General features: G+C 50.2%; 1 protein-coding gene across 2 annotated transcripts in view; it reads left to right on the top strand.

Moving 5' to 3' along the window:
• The window catches only part of TMEM51 (transmembrane protein 51), a 48,666-nt gene that overhangs the window by 22,715 nt on the left and 8,517 nt on the right, over positions 1-17,434 (top strand). The window lies entirely within an intron of this gene.

Here is a 17,434-nt window from a genome sequence, read left to right as displayed (position 1 = left end):
AAGTAGCTTACGATACACAGGACAGCCCCCCAGCAGGGAGTTATTGGGCCCAGCATGTCAGTGGTGCCGAAGCCGGGAAACCCCGGTGTAGAGGCGTGGAAGTCGGAAGTGCACAGCCCCCTCCTCTCGCCCCAGCCCCACGCCCCAGAGATAACCACTGATACCAGTTTGCTACCCAACTGCCCAGGTGGTAATCTGTGCACATACAGGATACAGATTTCCTGTGAACAGCCTCACCCCGGAAGGGGTGCTAAGGAAATGCTCAGTGCACTGAGCCGGGCACGGAGGAGGGCACCTGTTTGTTTTGGCAAATCTGCTCTGCTCCCACCTGCTGAAGGTCAAGCCCAGCCAGAGGAGTGGGAGGTGGGCAAGTGGCCTAAAACCTCATTCCCCTATAAATTGTGGTAGTCTTTATTTTCTCCAAAGAGCTCTCTGAAAACTGCACATTGCTGTGACACAGGCAGCCTCTCTAACTCGGACTAACTTGGGAAATCCAGAATTTCAATTCCGGAAGACACTATGGGATAATCTGGTCCCACCCAACTTCTCATTTCACCGATGGGAAAACTGAGGCCGGACACTTTTTTGCAAATGGAAAAATCCTTTTATAATAGTCTCTTCTTAATTTTAATTGCAGGTTTTTAATGTAATGCACGGTGACAGTTAAAGTTTCTGGTTTTTTTCCCCCCTTGGACATGCCCCTGTGTGAGGTTGGTGACAGTGGCTGACAAAGGGGGCATATTTTAGCCTCGCAGTTCTGAAGGGCTGTGTGTAGACCCTGGCCTCTCAGTGACAAACACTTCATCAGTTGGTAGCAAGATCAGAAAACCAAAGGACAGTGTATTAAATTTCCCTGAAATCAAAACCAGTTTCACTTTAAGAGTGTGTCCTGCACTCCGAGATTCTCTCCTCCTGTTTTTGCTGTTCCCTTGGCCGTTCTGCTGCGAACGGATGGCAGAGCAGAGGGGAGGATGCTCTTTGTTTGGGGTTTGTTTCGTTTGAGTGCCCTTGCGAGGAAGAGAGAGGTTGCAGCCCAGTGTCAGTCTTCTCAGAAGATCGGGAGGGATGTTACTGGTCTGTGAACTCTGGGATCTGGGAAGCACTGGTTTGGTCTCTTTTCACTGGTCTTACTGAGGTCAATTTCAATGCAGCCTCGGGTACAGAATGCTGCCGCCAGGGGCTCTCCTCCTCTCCCCAAGCTCCTGTCCTTTCTGAGGCCCCAAGGAGCCCCCCAACTAGAGAGAATGATGCCCCACCCCTGTAGGCCCCCAAGTGAGGACCGCGCAGGTCTGGGAGGTCAGCTGGGCGCCAACACCTGGAATCCAGCTCTGGTCTCCATTGGCCAGCCCCTCCCCACCCCCTACTAAAGGGTACAACCCCTGCCTGCCGGTAAGAGAGATAGGAACCTTTGTGAGGAGGGGGTGCACTAGGAAGGCTCCCCAGCAACCCTCTGTACCTGTCTCCCCAGATCCCTCAGGTGAAGGGGAAGGGCCTGAACACCAAGCTAAGGAGTTTGCCTTTGACTCTCTGGTCCTGGGGAGCCCCTGGAGGCGTCTGAGCAGGCGAGAGACAGGATGAAAGGCTGTTTCTGGGAGCTCAAAATGGCAGCAGCGTGCTGGAGGAATTGGACAGAAAGGAGAGACTGAGGGCAGGAAGCCAGGTGGGCACCCAGAGGTGGAAGGGTTCACCCTAGAGTGTAGCAGTGGAAAGGAAAAAGAGGAAGTGGTGGGCCTTTGGACAAGACTTGGGCCTGGAGGGGTGAGGGGCAGCCAGGAGTCATGGACGAGCTGGCTTTCCAGCCCAGACAAGGAGGATGGTGACTCGGCTCGTGTGGGAAACCGGTGGAGGTCATGGAACCTCTCCCAGCCTCAGTTATGTTATCTGCAGAGATGGGCCCGTGGGGAGGATGAAATGAGTGTGCGTGGAAATTGCGTAGAATCAGCCAGGGCCAAGAAAAGCAGCAGGCAGGGGCCTGGGGCCTGTCAGCAGGGCTTTATCCTGGGGGTGATGGGGAGCCATGGAGGGGTCTTGACTAAGAGTGTTGCCTTTTGGAAAGATCACCTGAAGAGCAGTAGAGAGAGGGCAGGCCGGGAGGCCATGGAGGCAGCCTTTGTGGCCAGTGTTTGGGTGAGGCGTGAGGTCAGCCTGGACCAAGCAGGCGGTGGTAGGCCCCCTTGGAGAGTGGCCTCTCCTCAGGGCCCAACTTGCTTCTTGTCCCTTTGTGCTCGGGCAGCCACTGCAGTGCATGCAGGTGGCAGGCTTGGGGCCCCAGCAGCCCTGCTCCGGGGCTCTCTGTGACCGTGTCTGTGCACACAGACCGTATGCTGGGCCGGCCCCCGTAACAGCTGCCGGCACCCAGAGGCCTGGCTGTTTGACCAGAGAGGCAGCAGCTGCCCAGTGGTGGGAGCATGAGGCCCAGCCCGGGTCCACCTTTCTTTCTGAACTGCCTGCACCCCCCAACCCCAGCCCCTGCCCCGCCCCTCAGCCCCAGCACTCTCCCGCCTGCTCCCACTCTGGTGCCTGGTCAGAGACCAGATCCTCACACCCCGCTTCTCCTCCCTTCCTCCTCCGTGCTGTCACGTGTTCCCCCCCATTATTGCTCACTTTTCTCTCCTTCTTTGGGTTGTTCATGTCTCTCTGTTCCTTCTGGTCCCTCTCCCCAGTTTGTCAGCTCTCACAATTAATCTTTCTTCCCTTTTGCCCCTCCTTGGCATGTACTGCTGAGGACACATTGCTGCTGATGGCTCCCTCGGTGCCCGGCAGAGTGCCTGGTCCTCAGGGTAGAGAGATGGCATCCCCTCGGGTGTGTCTGCCTGTCCCCCGTCCCCACACGCCCTTCCAATGCATTCCCTTCCTCCTTCCTTTTTTCCTCTGCATGTATCTGTTCGCTCTATGTACATTATAACCTTGGCAATGATGTACATTATAACCTTGGCAATGACGTTTTCAAGGGCAGGCCTGGTTCTTCCGCCCTCTGTTTTCTGCTAACCACCTAGAGGCATTCCCAGCCCGGTGATTTATGACAATATCTATTGGGCAACGTGTTCTGGGGGAGTGCCCCGGGGACACATTTGCCACCCTACTGCCATGTGACAGGGTCCTTCCTCAGTCATGTCCATGGCTACAGGTCTCTTTTAGTGAGGGACCCTGATAGTCATCCTCAAAACATTCCAGCCAAGGGAAGAGACCCAGTAAGCCTGGAATCAGGCCTTGACTCTCATGCCATGTTCCAGAACCCCAACTGGTGGCCTGGCTCTGCAGTCTGAGTGGGCATGGGAGGGGAATGCCCGTTGGGAGTGTGTGGCCGCTGCCGGCTCTGTCAGCACTAGCTTGCCTCAGAAAAGGGAAGGTTGGGGGCAACTGGCTGGTTTGGCTTTTTTTTTTTTTTTTTTGATTTTTAGTCATTTATTTTACTAGGCCAAGAGGGTATGTATTGGTTCATATGGCAGAGGGGTAGGTCCAGTGGGATTCTTGGGTTCAAGGGGTGTCCTCTGGAGTCTTGCTCACTCTCCACCCCAGCTCTCCTTTTCTCCATGCGGGCCCATCCTCGGGCAGCCTCTCCCCTTGCAAGGACCAGATGGCCACCAGCATGGGGGCCACATCTTGTCCTAACAGCAAACCCAGCAGGGGAGGGCCCTGCAGCAGAGGGCCGGACTGCCCCCTTGGCATTTCCTCAACAGTGGAAAGTTGAGTCCTATTGGTTCTAGCTGGACTGGTGCCCCGCCCATTGGGAAATAGGAAATCTGATTGGCCACGCCTGGCCACGCCCAGTCTTAGAGCCTGGAGAAGCCTCCCCTCCCCCAACACACTCAGCATCCAGACTCACCCAGGTAGCCCTGGGGAGCCTGGTTCCCGCAGCCCACTGTGGTCCCTCCCCTGGGCCTCCAGTGACCCTGCTCGGGAGTGACCAGTGCAGCAGGCTGTGGTTCACTACTTGAAAGGTCCATGTGGAGACTTCTGGGATAACAGTAAGCACGTCTCAGGTTCCCTGTTAGCAGTTTCCCTGTTTGACTTTGGAGTTTTAGAGAGAAGGCACTGTTACGGAGTGATTTCTCTACGCTGTCTGTTGCCACATTCCCGCGCACGTGGACTGCCACTGCGACTGTTGTGGGTGTGCAGTTCCTGCACGTGGAATCAGTGACCGGTGGGGAGGACAGCCGGGCTTACTCCTGCCCCTCGGGGCCCACCCTCACCGGGCAGCGCCTGCCAGCCAGCCGTGCCCAGTGCGTCAGGGCCACTCAGGAAACGGCAGCTATTTTATCATCATTGTAATTATTGCTGCTGGTGGTAGTGGTGGTTAGTCTCATAATTGCATGGCCATTGTTATTGTTCTGGAAGTTTCTCCCGGTTCAGGGAGCAGTTTTGACCTTTGATCACCCTCACCTGCTCTGGCTATCTTTGCTTCAGTGATAATGTTCTGTGCCAAAACGTATGTAGTTTCATTCCTCAGCTGATCTTTGATCTAAACACCCTGCAGGGTGGACCCAAGGGCAGACCTGGCGGATATTTAATAAACACTAATTTTAAAAAGTGCCATCAAGGCTCCTCATGGGGCAGAGACAATGTGGTGTATGTCCTGGCCTGAGGGGACAGCAGACATGACTGGAACACCCACCGATGCACTGGAGACTGTGACACCCACCATGGGACTTCCAGGTGGGTGAGCTGGGTCTGAATCTGGACAGAGCCTGTCTTCTCTGACTGCTCACCACCCTCGGCCCCCCTCCTTCTCTTGTAGTGGAGGTGAGGGCGCAGCCAGGGAGTACTTTGATAATTCAGGTTACATGATGTACCAGACTGTCCAGCTTGGTGGCCGGGTCCAGGAAGGGCTCTGAGTGAGTGCGTTGAGTCGCAACCCTCAGTATTGTGCTGTGGCAGCTCAGAGAGGGGCAGAGTCCTTGCACGTGAGACAGGGCTTCAGGGGCTGAGCCAAGGAGGGGAGAGGGGCAGGGTCAGCACTCAGCCCTGACCCTTAGCTTCTTAGCAGGGTTCTTAAGTCACTGTCATTCGTCTTTGTCACTGAGTGGTCCCAGACAGCCGCACGCCTGTTCCATCTCTCATCAGCAAGTCTCTGCTTCTTGTGTTGGCAGAAGGACTGCTGTGTTCATGGAAGCAGTGTGTAGATGTTTAAAAACTCATTCTTTAAAGCATGGCTTAAGGGCAGGTGAGAGGCAGGATTTGGGGGGACTCTGGACTCAGACTATCTGGTTCACAGCCTCGCTCTGCTACTTATTAACGTGAGGCTTTGGGCAAGTCACGTAACCTCTCTGGGCATCAGTGTCTGTATCTGTAACATGGGGATGATGGCAGCGTGCTTATGAAGATTCAATGAGCTAATGCGGGCTCAGAGGAAGCATTCAATGCATGCTAGCTGTTCTTACCACGATTTAAAGATGCGAGCTTCTGAAAAGAAAAGGCCCTGTTGTAAAATGTGTAATGCCTCCGATTTGTAATGACACACGTTGTCTATATCCAGGTCCACCAGAACCTCTGAGAGCCATGCTCCTGACACCTGAGTGGTGATTCTTTTCCTGGGGGACAGTTGGTGTGGAAGGCCAGTGAACCCCTCAAATTGTACAGGGTTGTGCCTCGGGCCTTTATGGTATGCTGAATAATAAAATTATTAATGAATAATGACCCTCTCTTCCCAAAAGATGTCCACATCCTACTCCCAGAATCTGTGAATATGTTACTTTATATGGTTAAAAAGCCTCTGCAGACTTACATTATCCAGATGGCATGATATAGCCCCAAGAATCCTTATAAGAAGGAAGTGGACACAGGCTCAGAGTCAGAGATGGAGCTGTGGTGATGGAAGCAGAGGTTGGAGTAAAGCACTCTGAAGATGGGAGAAGCGGCCAGGAGCCAAGGAATGCAAGCCGCCTCTAGAAGCTGAAGCAGGCAAGGAAACAGATTCTCCCTTGAACCGTCCAAAAGGAATCGGCCCTGCTGACACCTCAATTTGAGACTTCTGATCTCCGGAACTGTAAGAGAGTGAATTTGTGTTGCTTTAAGCCACTGGTAAATTTCTGGTAATTTGTTACAGCAGCAACAGGAAACTAACACAGCCCTTCTCCAGGGAGGGTCCATAGGTGTCTATCAGATTTTCACCTGCGTTGACAGTCAGATGATGTGCGGTCGTTGGTCCCAAGCATCTGTGTGGCCCCGGGAACCCCCTGCTGGGTGTTACTGCAGCCGCCTTTCCCTCTGCCTCCCGCCTCCCTGTTCCCATGTAGCATATCTGAAATGCAGATGCTTTTTTCACCACTAATTTCTTCTCTGGAAAGGAAGCCCCAGAGAACAGCCTGTCCTGTCACCCTGGGGGTTCCTAAGTCTCGGCCATTACAGGTGCCCATGGAGCATGCCTCCTGGGGTCCTCAGTCACACCTGATACCAGCTTGGGGCTCGAAGCATCCTGTCTGGATGGGGAAACAGGCTGCGTTTCCAGGAGCAATAGAGGCACTTCTGTGTGGGAACAAACCTCTTAGCAGCCGCTGGAGGCCACAACCTGGCACATAGCTTGAGTGTGTCATTCATGCACCCCAAATAGCCACAGCTGCTCAGCAGAGCCCTCCAGCCTCTCCCCTCCCCTGGTCTCGCACACACAGGGCAGCAGCAATGAGCAGGCTGCCTGTTCTCGGCCAGACCTGGCATTGGTTACATCACTGGATCCTCAAAAGCATCATCTTCCTTTTATAGATGCAGAAACTGAGGCTCACAGAGGTGAAGTACATTGCCAGTGGTGTACAGGATTGTACATTCCAACAGACTCCATGTATTTTCAACAATATCACTAAGTCAGCTCTTCATTCTTTCATTAAATTCCACAATACCACCATGTCATGCTTTTCATTCATTCAGTGAACATTTATTAAGTTCCTCCTGCATGGACCAGGCCCATTCTTGGACCAAGAGAAAGCAGCAAACAAAACAGAAATTTCCACCCTGGAGAGCTGACATTCCAGGACAGCTCTGTCCCATAGAAATAGAATGTGAGCCGCATGCATTTTTAAAGAGGTACAAAGAAATAGGCTAAATTAATTTTAATAACAGATTTTATTTAACTCAGTATATCAGAGATCATTTCAACATGGGATTCATTTAAAATGTTAATGAGATATCCTTTTTGTCCTACTAAGTCTTTGAATCTGGTGTGTATCTTACACTTTTACAGCACATCTCAGTACAGACCAGCCATTTTTAAAGAGCTCATTAGCTACATGTGCCTAGTGGCCACTATGTTGGACAGTCCAGCCCTTGCATAGAGCAAATATCTACTGGCCATCCTAACAGCCACTGGGTATGATTGGTGTCTCTCACACCATCCAGTGGAACTGAGCAGCCATCAGTCCATTCCTACCATGTACAACTTGGGATTACACTGGCCCCACTTGGCTCTGTAGCTTTTCATGGCTGGGTTGCTGTGGAATTAGAGAACCAGCATTCCTTTGTCAGGTGGTAGGCAGAAGTGCTGGGCCTCGGCTCAGAAGGTTGGGTTAATCTAGCCCTTAATTTCTGCCATATCATCTTCTATGGCCCTTGCAGGATCACTCTCTTGTTTTATTATTGTTGCTATTATTTCATTTTCTTTTCCTCCCCTCCCCTACTCCATTTTTCATTTCCTCTCCAGAGTAACCATCCCAGGGGCATGGAATGTCCTGTTTGGCCAGGCCTGGGGCATGTGCCCACCCCTGGAGCCAGAGTTCTGGTCAAACACTTGGGCTGAGAGTGGGGAGTCCCTGGCAAAGGAAAATCAGGATGCTGTTCCAGTAGGAGTGGGAGTGGCCACTGGACAGGTAGAACAATGGCATCCTCTGAACTTCTCTAGGGGATTCAGGCTGACCACTGCCCCTCCCTGTTTGATACCTCCTCCTCGAACCTCTGGACCCTGTGCCTTCTGAGGACCCTTTCCTCTGCCTGAGGAGTCCTTCTTGGCTTCTTTGCCCAGGCTACCCTCTTTTCCCACCTCTGGCTCAGACCCTCTCAGAAAGCCCATGTTGAGTCTTAACAAACAAATTCACTGTTACTCTTTACCAGGCCTGGGCTGGTTTAGGTGACAAAAAGCCATAGAAACAGTAATTTCAATAAAATAAACCTTTATTTTTCTCCCATATAAGCAGAGACCAGAGATCAGCAGTCCAGGGCTGGGAGGCTAGCTCATTGGTTATCAGGGACCCAGACTCCTTCTGTCTTGTTGCTCTGCCAGCTTCTGCCTCATGCTCCAGTATGGCTGCTGAGATCCAGCCATCATATCTGCATTACAGCCAATAAGAAGGAGGAAGGAGAAGGAAAAAAAACATGTCCCTTCCATTCAAGAACCCTTCCTGAATGTCCCCCTCCTCTGATACATACATCTGTTTATACCACATTGGCCAGAACTTAGTCATACAGCCCTGCTAGCTGCCCACAAGGCTGGATAATGCTGTCTTTATTCTGGGAAGCCATGGGAGACCGAGCATCAGGAGTTTTCTTAACCATGGAGGAAGGGAAGAGTGGATATTGGGAACCATGTGCAGGCAAAACAAAACCGTCCTGAGTATCAGGCTAGTGAGTTGTCACCATCTCTTGTTTCTCTCCAGCACTAGTAGGAGAAAAGATCAGGAGATGAGCTGTGCTTGGAGGTGAGCGTGCCCTGCAGGTGACATCTCACCTCAGCCAGCTGTATCTGGCACATCCGGAAAAGGTCATCACATTTCCCAGCACTTAGCTGGGTCTTGATTAGCATTTGCAGATCAAATGGCAGAGAGGAAAGGCAGCCAGGCTGTGCCCTCTGAGGCCCCTGTGAAATCATTTTGCACCTCTGCAGTTCATTGGGGCTTATGTGTCGGTGATGAGGCCACGTCAGTGTCACCTGTCGGCTGCAAAGAAAGGAAAATGAGTCTTGTTCATTCCTAGCTGACTTTAAAACCTGGGAGAGTGGGTGGTGGTGAGTGTGGACCAGTAACACAAGCTGGGGAAATCCAGTGTCATCCTTCCCTTGCTGCACCGTGTCTTGGCACTTACTGTATACCCAGCACTGTACATTTATGTCGATAAAATATTCGTTTCTCAACCCTATGAGATCGATAATTGTCTGTTCTGATCACCGCTGGACAGAGAGGGCCTTAACTCCAACCCTTATACTGACTGTGCCTTGACAGGCTGCTGGGAGCAAAAAAGGAGAAGATGCTGGAAAGCACTGGCAATGCCGTGGAGGTTGTAAGCACTCAGCCAGGGGTAGTTCTTGTTTTATTTCCCAGCATGAAGGAGGTGCCAAGCCCCGCAAAGCAAGACTCCCCTCTGTGGGCTGTTTTTCTCCTCCTCTCCTGCGGGCTGCCCCGTTTTAACCTCAATTTCAGTTTTATGATTAAACATCTCAGCGTCAATTATTTACAATATGTCCAGATGAGTATCAGGGCTGCAGGGGACTGAGTGACTCACACAGGGGAAGTTGGTTTTTATGGAGGGCAAATGACATGAAGAAAAATAAGGAATTCTACCTTCTGATCACAGAGGCTATGGTTGGCCTCTGGAGGGCTTCCAGCAGCTGAGTCTTAAGGAGAGGACTCTCTGGGGGAGTTTGGGGACCTGGAGGTAGTGGGTGATGAGCTGTTCTGGGTCTGGGGTCAGACACATCCAGTTTGAATCTTTGCTGTGCCATTCGCTGTGTGACTTTGAGTTGGTGTCTTAACTTCTCTCTCTCTCTTTTTTTTTTTTTTAATAAGAGATGCTTTTATTGAAAATCATCATGGTGTTCCCAAATGCTCAGGTTCATTCTCCTGAGATGGGAAGCCCCATAAAAAAGACCAGCAGGACCCCCAGGTAGGGCCACTGCTCTCCTGCCAGCACCATCCGGTTCCCTGGCCCAGCGGCTCTCACTTTTTGCCTCTGAAACGGCTTACTTCTAGGAAAGTGGAACTTACCCCTAAGATTCTGTTGGTTCCCTAAGCTAACTCCTGATTGGCCCATTTGTAGTACTTCATTTGCATGGAGCTCATTCCTGATTGGTTATTTCTCTCACTCCTGATTGGTCCATTTCCCTCACTCTTTTTTTTTTTTTTACATTTTTTTATTGAGTAATAGTTATTTTACAATGCTGTGTCAAATTCTAGTGTAGAGCACAATTTTTCAGTCATACATGAACATGTATATATTCATTGTCACATTTTTTTTTCGCTATGAGCTACCACAAGATCTTGTATATATTTCCCTGTGCTATACAGTATAATCTTGTTTATCTGTTCTGCATTTTAAATTCCCAGTCTGTCCCTTCCCAACCCCCGCCCCTTTGGCAACCACAAGTTTGTATTCTATGTCTGTGAGTCTGTGTCTGTTTTGTATTTATGTTTTGTTTGGTTGGGGTTTTTTTTATATTCCTCATATAAGTGATCTCATATGGTATTTTTCTTTCTCTTTCTGGCTTACTTCACTTAGAATGACATTCTCCAGGAACATCCATGTTGCTGCAAATGGCGTTATGTTGTCATTTTTGTGGCTGAATAGTATTCCATCATATAAATACACCACATCTTCTTTATCCAGTCATCTGTGGATGGACATTTAGGCTGTTTCCATGTCTTGGCTATTGTAAGTAGTGCTGCTATGAACATTGGGGTGCAAGTGTCATTTTGAAGTAGGGTTCCTTCTGGATATATGCCCAGGAGTGGCATTCCTGGGTTCTATGGTAAGTCTGTTCCTAGTCTTTTGAGGAATCTCCATACTGTTTTCCACAGTGCCTTTCCTTGCTTCCCTCTCCCACTCTTAATGATTTAGATGTCTTCTTTTACAATTTTGTGTTTATTCTTTTTGTAATTCATGGCAGTTATCTCCTTTCCAGTTACAAGTTTCTCATTTTTGTAGCATCCTGCTTCTTTTCTATTTAGAGTAGACAACTTCTCTTAACTTCAGTGTCCTCATCTGTGAAATGGGGATTATTCTAGAAACTTTTTCATTAGGGTTTGGGGGAAATTTAAACGGGGTAGTAAATGATAAATTAAAATATAAGTATATCAAGTAAATAGTCATAAAATATCGTTAATAACTATTTATATAAAGTAAATAAAATAATAAGTGAAATTATTATTACTGACAGTACATGCCTGGAAAGCATCCAGCACAGTGCCTGGCACTTAGTAAGTGCTTCGGAAATGTTCACTGTTGTTGCTGCAGTTCCAGAATGTAACCTTTGGATAAAGAATTGAGTGTGACAGGTGACTTCCTAAAAATCAGAAGCAGGAGGAGACCAGGGAGCTCAGGACAGCAGCTCTGGCTAAAATACTTCAAGTAGGAGCCACAGATAAAAAGTGAAGAAGAGGGGGAGGGTAGAGCTCAGTGGTAGAGTGCATGCCTGGCATGCACGAGGTCCTGGGTTCAATCCCCAGTACCTCCATTAAAAAAAAAAATAGGTAAGTAAATAAACCTGATTAGCTCCCTGCTTCAAAATAAAAATAAAATAATTTTTTTTTTTAAGTGGAGAAGAGAGGGTGGGGAGAGGTTTGCACAGCTGAGCTGTATTCCCAAAGGGCTCTTGGCAGAAAGTTTGGGAACCACTTCTATACAGGCAGCCTTGCTGTAGCTAAAAAAGAAAAATATCCAGATATGGGCAGGATAAACTTTCTCCAACTCTGTCCTCATCTCCAGAATCAAGGCCAGTCTGATAAAGGCCTGGGAACAGGAGGACTTTGGTTCTGCAGGATTCATCGGTCCTCAGAGGTCTGCCTGTCTCCTCTGCACACCTCTGGTTTTTAGTTAAAAACTCCTCATATAAGGACCACATAAAATAAACATCTACCTTGTTTTGTCCTAAGGGTTTAGGAACGGTAGTTTTGAGCCAGCAGGAGAGCCCGCGGCCACCAGCGTGAGAGAGCTTGCCCTCAGTTGTCACAGTTACTGTCCAAGCGAGGCTAGAACAGCTGCAGACTTGGCTCGCTCACGGAATCGTGGGTTAATGTGTAAACCAGGTAGAGGGGGGGCAGGTTGCCCGGTCTCCCCTCGGCCTGGTCCCATGAAGAATGAGCACAAAATTCACCAAGGGACTGGTTTTATCAGGGTTTAGGAACTGTGCCCAATTAAACCAACTACTGGGTAAGTAAACAGTTGGAGTGTTGGCAGGTGCCTTAGAAAGGTATGGACACGGATGCCGCCTGTGTTCATTTCCTGTGGCTGCTGGAAGAAATTATGCTGAACTTGGTGCCTGAAAACAGCACAGATTTATTCTCTTTCAGTTTGGGAGGTCAGAAGTCCATCGTCAATTTCTCGGGCTAAAGTCAAGGTGTCGGAGTGGCTGGTTCCTTCTGGAGGCTCCAGGGGAGAATCTATGTCCTTACCTTTTCCAGCTTCTAGAGCCCACATGCTTTCTTGGCTCATGGCCCCTCCTTTCATCACACTAGTCTCTTTCTTCCATCACATTTCCTCCTTCCTCCTTTGACTTTTTGCCTCCCCTTTATAAGGACACTTGTAATTAAATTGGACCCACCTGGATAATCCCAGCTAATCTCCCCACCTCAAGATCCTTGATTTAATCACACCCCAAAAGTCCCTTTTGCCATAGAAAGTAACAGGCACAAATTCCATGGATTAAGATCTGGATGCCTTTCGGGGCTATCTGACACGCCTCTTCCCAAATTCCAAGAAACACAGCGTGGTGACTCGCAAATAGCCCTGAACTGCACCCCAGATTCTTTTCTGTCCCCAACTTGAATGGCCTTTGAATGAGCAAGTCACCCCTCCTGGGCTTCTTATAATGTAGGCGGTCTCTCACCTGCCTCTGCAGGTCTGTAAATAACAGCTGACCCAGTGCCTTCACTCCTTGATCTATCAGCTTTACTGACCCCGGAACGACCAGGCAGGCTCCGGCCTCAGGGCCTTTGTTCTGTGGGTCCCTCTCCCGGAAGCGTCCTTCTCCAGAGCTCCACGTGTTTCCTTCTGGGCCGCGCCTCCTTCAAATCTTTGCTCAGACATCACTGTCTCAGTGACTGTGTTCCCTAACCACCGTATCTGAAGTCAGCACTGCCAGCATGCCCTCCTGCCCAGCCCAGCATCGTGGCTTTCCTCTAGTTTGGATCACCGTCTTAACGTTTTATAGCATTTTCTCTGTTCGGCTGGTTTTCGGTGAGCTCTCTGGGACAAGGCTTCTGTCTGTTATAGTCATTCCTCTGTCTCCAGCACTTGAGCAGACCCTCGCACATGGCTGGCGCTCAGCGAATGGTGTGTTGCGTGAATGAATAAATACCTGTAACTCAGAGCTTTGAGTTCACAGCATGTAACAGCCCAGCGAGGTAGATCCCAGTACCGTTCCCCTCTTCCAGGTGAGACAACAGGCTGAGAGAGGAAAGAAGGAACCTGTCTAGGTAACAGTTAAGTTGCAGAGCTGAGATGGACGCAGCCTCTGGCCAGAGCCCACACTGGAAATCCCACCACTTGGTGGGTGGAGTTGATTCTTGCAGTCAGCCTCCGGAGTCCCTGATTTTAGAAGCTCTCCCCTCTCCCCTCCTTTACTTTGTGTGCAAAATGCCTCTCGGGGAGCAAGAACCCAATGAATCAAGTTGGTGTCCAAAACAGCCTGCTGGGCAAGGACAAAACAGAGTGTCCAGATGGTGCCCAGGTTCCCACGAGCCTGGCCGGCAGCCAGCACACTGACCGGGAGCAATGAGGTGGGATGCACTCTAGCCTCTGCTCCGAGGCCCCCAATCCTCCCGCCTCCCCAGAAGCTGAGCTGACCCTCAGAATTCTGCGCTCCTGGTCTCCAGGGGATTGGCAGTGAAATCTTACTTCGTTTCCTCCTCGCGCCCGGAGGGTAGTCTCTGTGGTGGGACGGTGGAGCTGACCCTTCATAACGGCTTCTGCTTTGCCTTGATTTGAGTTAATCAAGGTTGGTTGAAAGACTGGCTTTCTGTCACCCTGTGGACGACAAAGGTCTGAGCAAGGAGATCAGAGCCCAGAGCGGGGTGCTTGGGACCACCGCCTGAGGCTTTGAGACCTGGGGCAAGTTTCTCAACCTCTCTGTGCCTCAGTGTATTCAGTGATAACATGGACAAAGGTGAGGACAGCAGTCCCTCCCTCACGTGGTGGCTGGGCAGATGCGCTGACCCATGCACAGTGCTCAGGGTGAGCCCGGCACTCGGCCGCTGTCCGGGAAGCAGTAGCAGATGGTTCTGTTGCTGACTGTGTGCTGCGGCTGGCATCAGGCAGGCCGGGTGGGGTGGTCGGTGCCTGTGCTCAGCCTTGCTTCCCAGAGCCGGGGACCACTGGTGGCTCATCCACAGAGCTTGGAGAAGGATCACGGTGTCAGACTTGCTTTGATGGTGACAGGACCTCTGGGTACTGCCCAGCAACCCACAGGCACCAGACTCTGTCCTGGCAGGGAGACACATAGAGGTGTCACTTTCCTGAGAAATACTGAGAGTGGCTGGAGCCCTCCAGATGGGGTCCCTGGTGCCAGCCCTGTAAATAGAGTCACACGCCAGCCACTTGTTTAGAGAAAGACACCATGTCAAGCTCTCGAAGAAAAGCTCCTTGATTTGTTAACTTGCTCCTTCTGTTTATGGCTCCTGGAGTGTTCAGAATGACTTTGTCTTCCTTAATTTTGCCAACGCTTAATGGATCGGCAAGGAGACTGGAGACATCAGGTCTTTTAAAATTCACAGTGTCTTATGTTGGAGAGCGGGCAGCTGCCTCTTCTCTCCGCGAGAAGGGGTAGGTCCTGGGAGACGTCTTGTCTCCCATCTCTGTGCAGTTTCTCAGGCGGAACCCTTCCTAAAGAACACCTGAACCTCCTCTGCCCCCAGATTCTGCCCGAGGGAATTTTTTATCCACCTCAAGTCCTCACAGAGCTGCTGCTTTTCTCCTTCCCGCCCCCTTCCCAGGTGAATTGGTCACTCTTTCTGAGGCTCATTTTCTGTGCCCCATTTTAGCAGGGCTGCTTAGTGATGAAACGTATGGGTTTTAAGCATACCTTATACAAAACATAGCCATGTACTAGCTGTGTGACCTTGGACAAGTTGCTTTACCTCTCTGAACTTCACTGTCCTTATCTATAGAAAAGAACTAATAACTGTTAAATGATTGTGCATGGAAAGAGCTCAACAGAGGGCCTGACATGGATTTGGCATCCCTTCTACAAGGAAGAATCACCCGTCTTCCTGCTGGACTGTGAACATAGTCTCACACCTGCGTGTCCCCCAAAGCCCCTGGCACACAGTAGGGACCTAGGAATTGTTGGAGTCAATCAAGTTCTTTAAAAAGCCATTCTAAAAGAAATGTCCACCTGTCACCCATCACGCCTTGGTGATGAATTATCTCCAGGGGTGAACTGTGCGTTGCCCCTTTCTGGCCTGCGTGCCCCACCCAGGGACTGGCCCAGGGGGACTCGGCCTTGTCGGCGCTGGTTTGGTGCCAGGGAAAGGAGGTGGGCTTCAAAGTCAGCTAGATTTGATTTTGAATGTTGACCCTGCTGCTTACAGCTGTGTGACCTAGCGCAAATTACCTAACCTCTCTGAGACTCAGAGATAGTGGGGCTAATCATTCCTTGAAGGTCATCTGTGAGGACGGGATGCCTTTAGAAAGGCCTGATTCCTTCTGTTACTGTTCCTACTATGATCATTACTCTGCCTTGCAGATTCCTTACCATCCTTTTTCTTTTCCCATCCGCTGTCTCTGGCCAGGCAGCCCTCCTCCCCTCTCCTGTACCTTTATGACTCATTTGCACAGTGCTTTTTGTTTTTCCTGAGTGCACAGTTTATGAGAACCTGTTCTAAAAGAACAGGAACCTGACACCCTTTGACCTTGGCTCCTGGGGAGGTGGCCTGAAACTCCCAGGCGGGACAGGGGCAGCGGCAATGGTGGCTCAGGGCCTTTCTTCCCACCCCAACCCCCTCCCCATGGCATGAGACTGGAACTTGGTGACAAAAGTGCTTGTGGGCTGAAACTTGGCCAAAAGAGCCCCACTGAATTCTTCCTTTGTGATGGAAATGGTGCTCAGCCTGGTTCCCTGCAAGTGGAGCTGGGGATCCCTTCCCAATTATGCAGCTTGGCAGGAAGAGGTTGGGGCGCAGGGAGAATGGTCAAGGAGCCTCTTTGTCACAGGGGCTGCTCATGCTGCCAGACACCTCTAAATGCCGAGGTGTCCTCCCCCTAAACCAGCTGGGCTGGACGGTGCCATTCGGGGCCCAAGGGCAGAGCTCAGAGGCCACATGAGGGTCTAGATCAGAGCCCTGGTTTCTAAGCTGTGTGCCAGGGAATTGCTGGGATCAAGTGAGAGGGGGACCAGGGAAGGCCCGCCCAGCAACACATGGAGACTTTTGCTCTGTATCAGTCAGAGTAGCACCGTTTTCTGTTTTTTGATTTTATTTAAATTGTCTTGATACTAGATTCAGAGAGGCTCCAATCCCAGTGTGGACTGGTGGTTGTGACCCTCAGCTCGGGTCTCAGCCAGGTAAGCACTGATGTCAGAGCTGTGACTACTTTTCCCAGGGCACAGCTCTTCCCCCCGGTCCCAGGGAAGTCCCTAGCTCTGGCTCTGGCTGGCCTGAGATATGCATGGGAGTAAAGACAGGGGCTGCCTGGGCTGGAGGAGCAAGGCTCAAGGCTCTAATACTCCTGCTGAGAAGACCAAGGACCACCTGAGACCTCCAGCTCCAGGGAATATTGACAGTCATTGTCTCAGGTCAGAATGGAAATCACATTAAACATGGTGCCTTCCCCATGTTGCTGGCAAATTATTTGCATATGGATATGAGAGTTGGGTATCCTGAAAACTAGCTCCACCTAATCCTCTCCCCATCCATCCCCACCTTGGACTAGGCATTTCCCCTAATTGACAGAGGAGATTGGTTAGACTTTTTAGATATTCATCCATTCATTCAACAAATAGTTATTAAGCACCTGTTATGTTCTCAGCACTCTGTGCCGGGTGCCAGGCATATAGTGATGAACAAGGCAGACAAGAACTTTCTTTTAGGGAGTTTATACTCCAATGGGGGAAACAAGGAGACAAAAAGAAAGCAAAGCAAGGCTATTACAGACTGAGGTAGTATCATTCATCCATGGGAAGCAATGTCATAAGGACCTAAGTTTGGGGCCTGGGAGTAGTTGGGTGAGTGAGGGGACATTATATAGAGAGTGACCTTGCTGAGAGGTTGTGTTTGAGCCAAGAGACAGAAACAGTAAAGAAGTGGACAAACAGAAAAGTCAGGTGGAAGAGTTTCAGTTATCAGGAACAGTAAATTCAAAGGCCCTGGGGCAGGATGTGCTTAGTTTAACTAGAAACAGAAAGCAAGCCACTACGGCTTGGTGAGCCAAGAGATAAGATGTGAGGGAGGCAAGAGTCCCATCCAATCTGGTGGGAATTTGGATTTTATGCTAAGAGTAATGGAAAGACATTGATGGACTTTTACAATCTCTTATTGCAAAGTATTTTAACCAATCAAAAGAGTATATATAAGATAAATGTGAGGCT

This window comes from Camelus bactrianus, chromosome 13 (genome assembly GCF_048773025.1).
Source record: "Camelus bactrianus isolate YW-2024 breed Bactrian camel chromosome 13, ASM4877302v1, whole genome shotgun sequence".
NCBI classification, from domain to species: Eukaryota; Metazoa; Chordata; class Mammalia; order Artiodactyla; family Camelidae; genus Camelus; species Camelus bactrianus.
The sequence above is the reverse complement of the archived record's forward strand: the minus strand, read 5'-3'. Positions and strand labels throughout refer to the sequence as shown.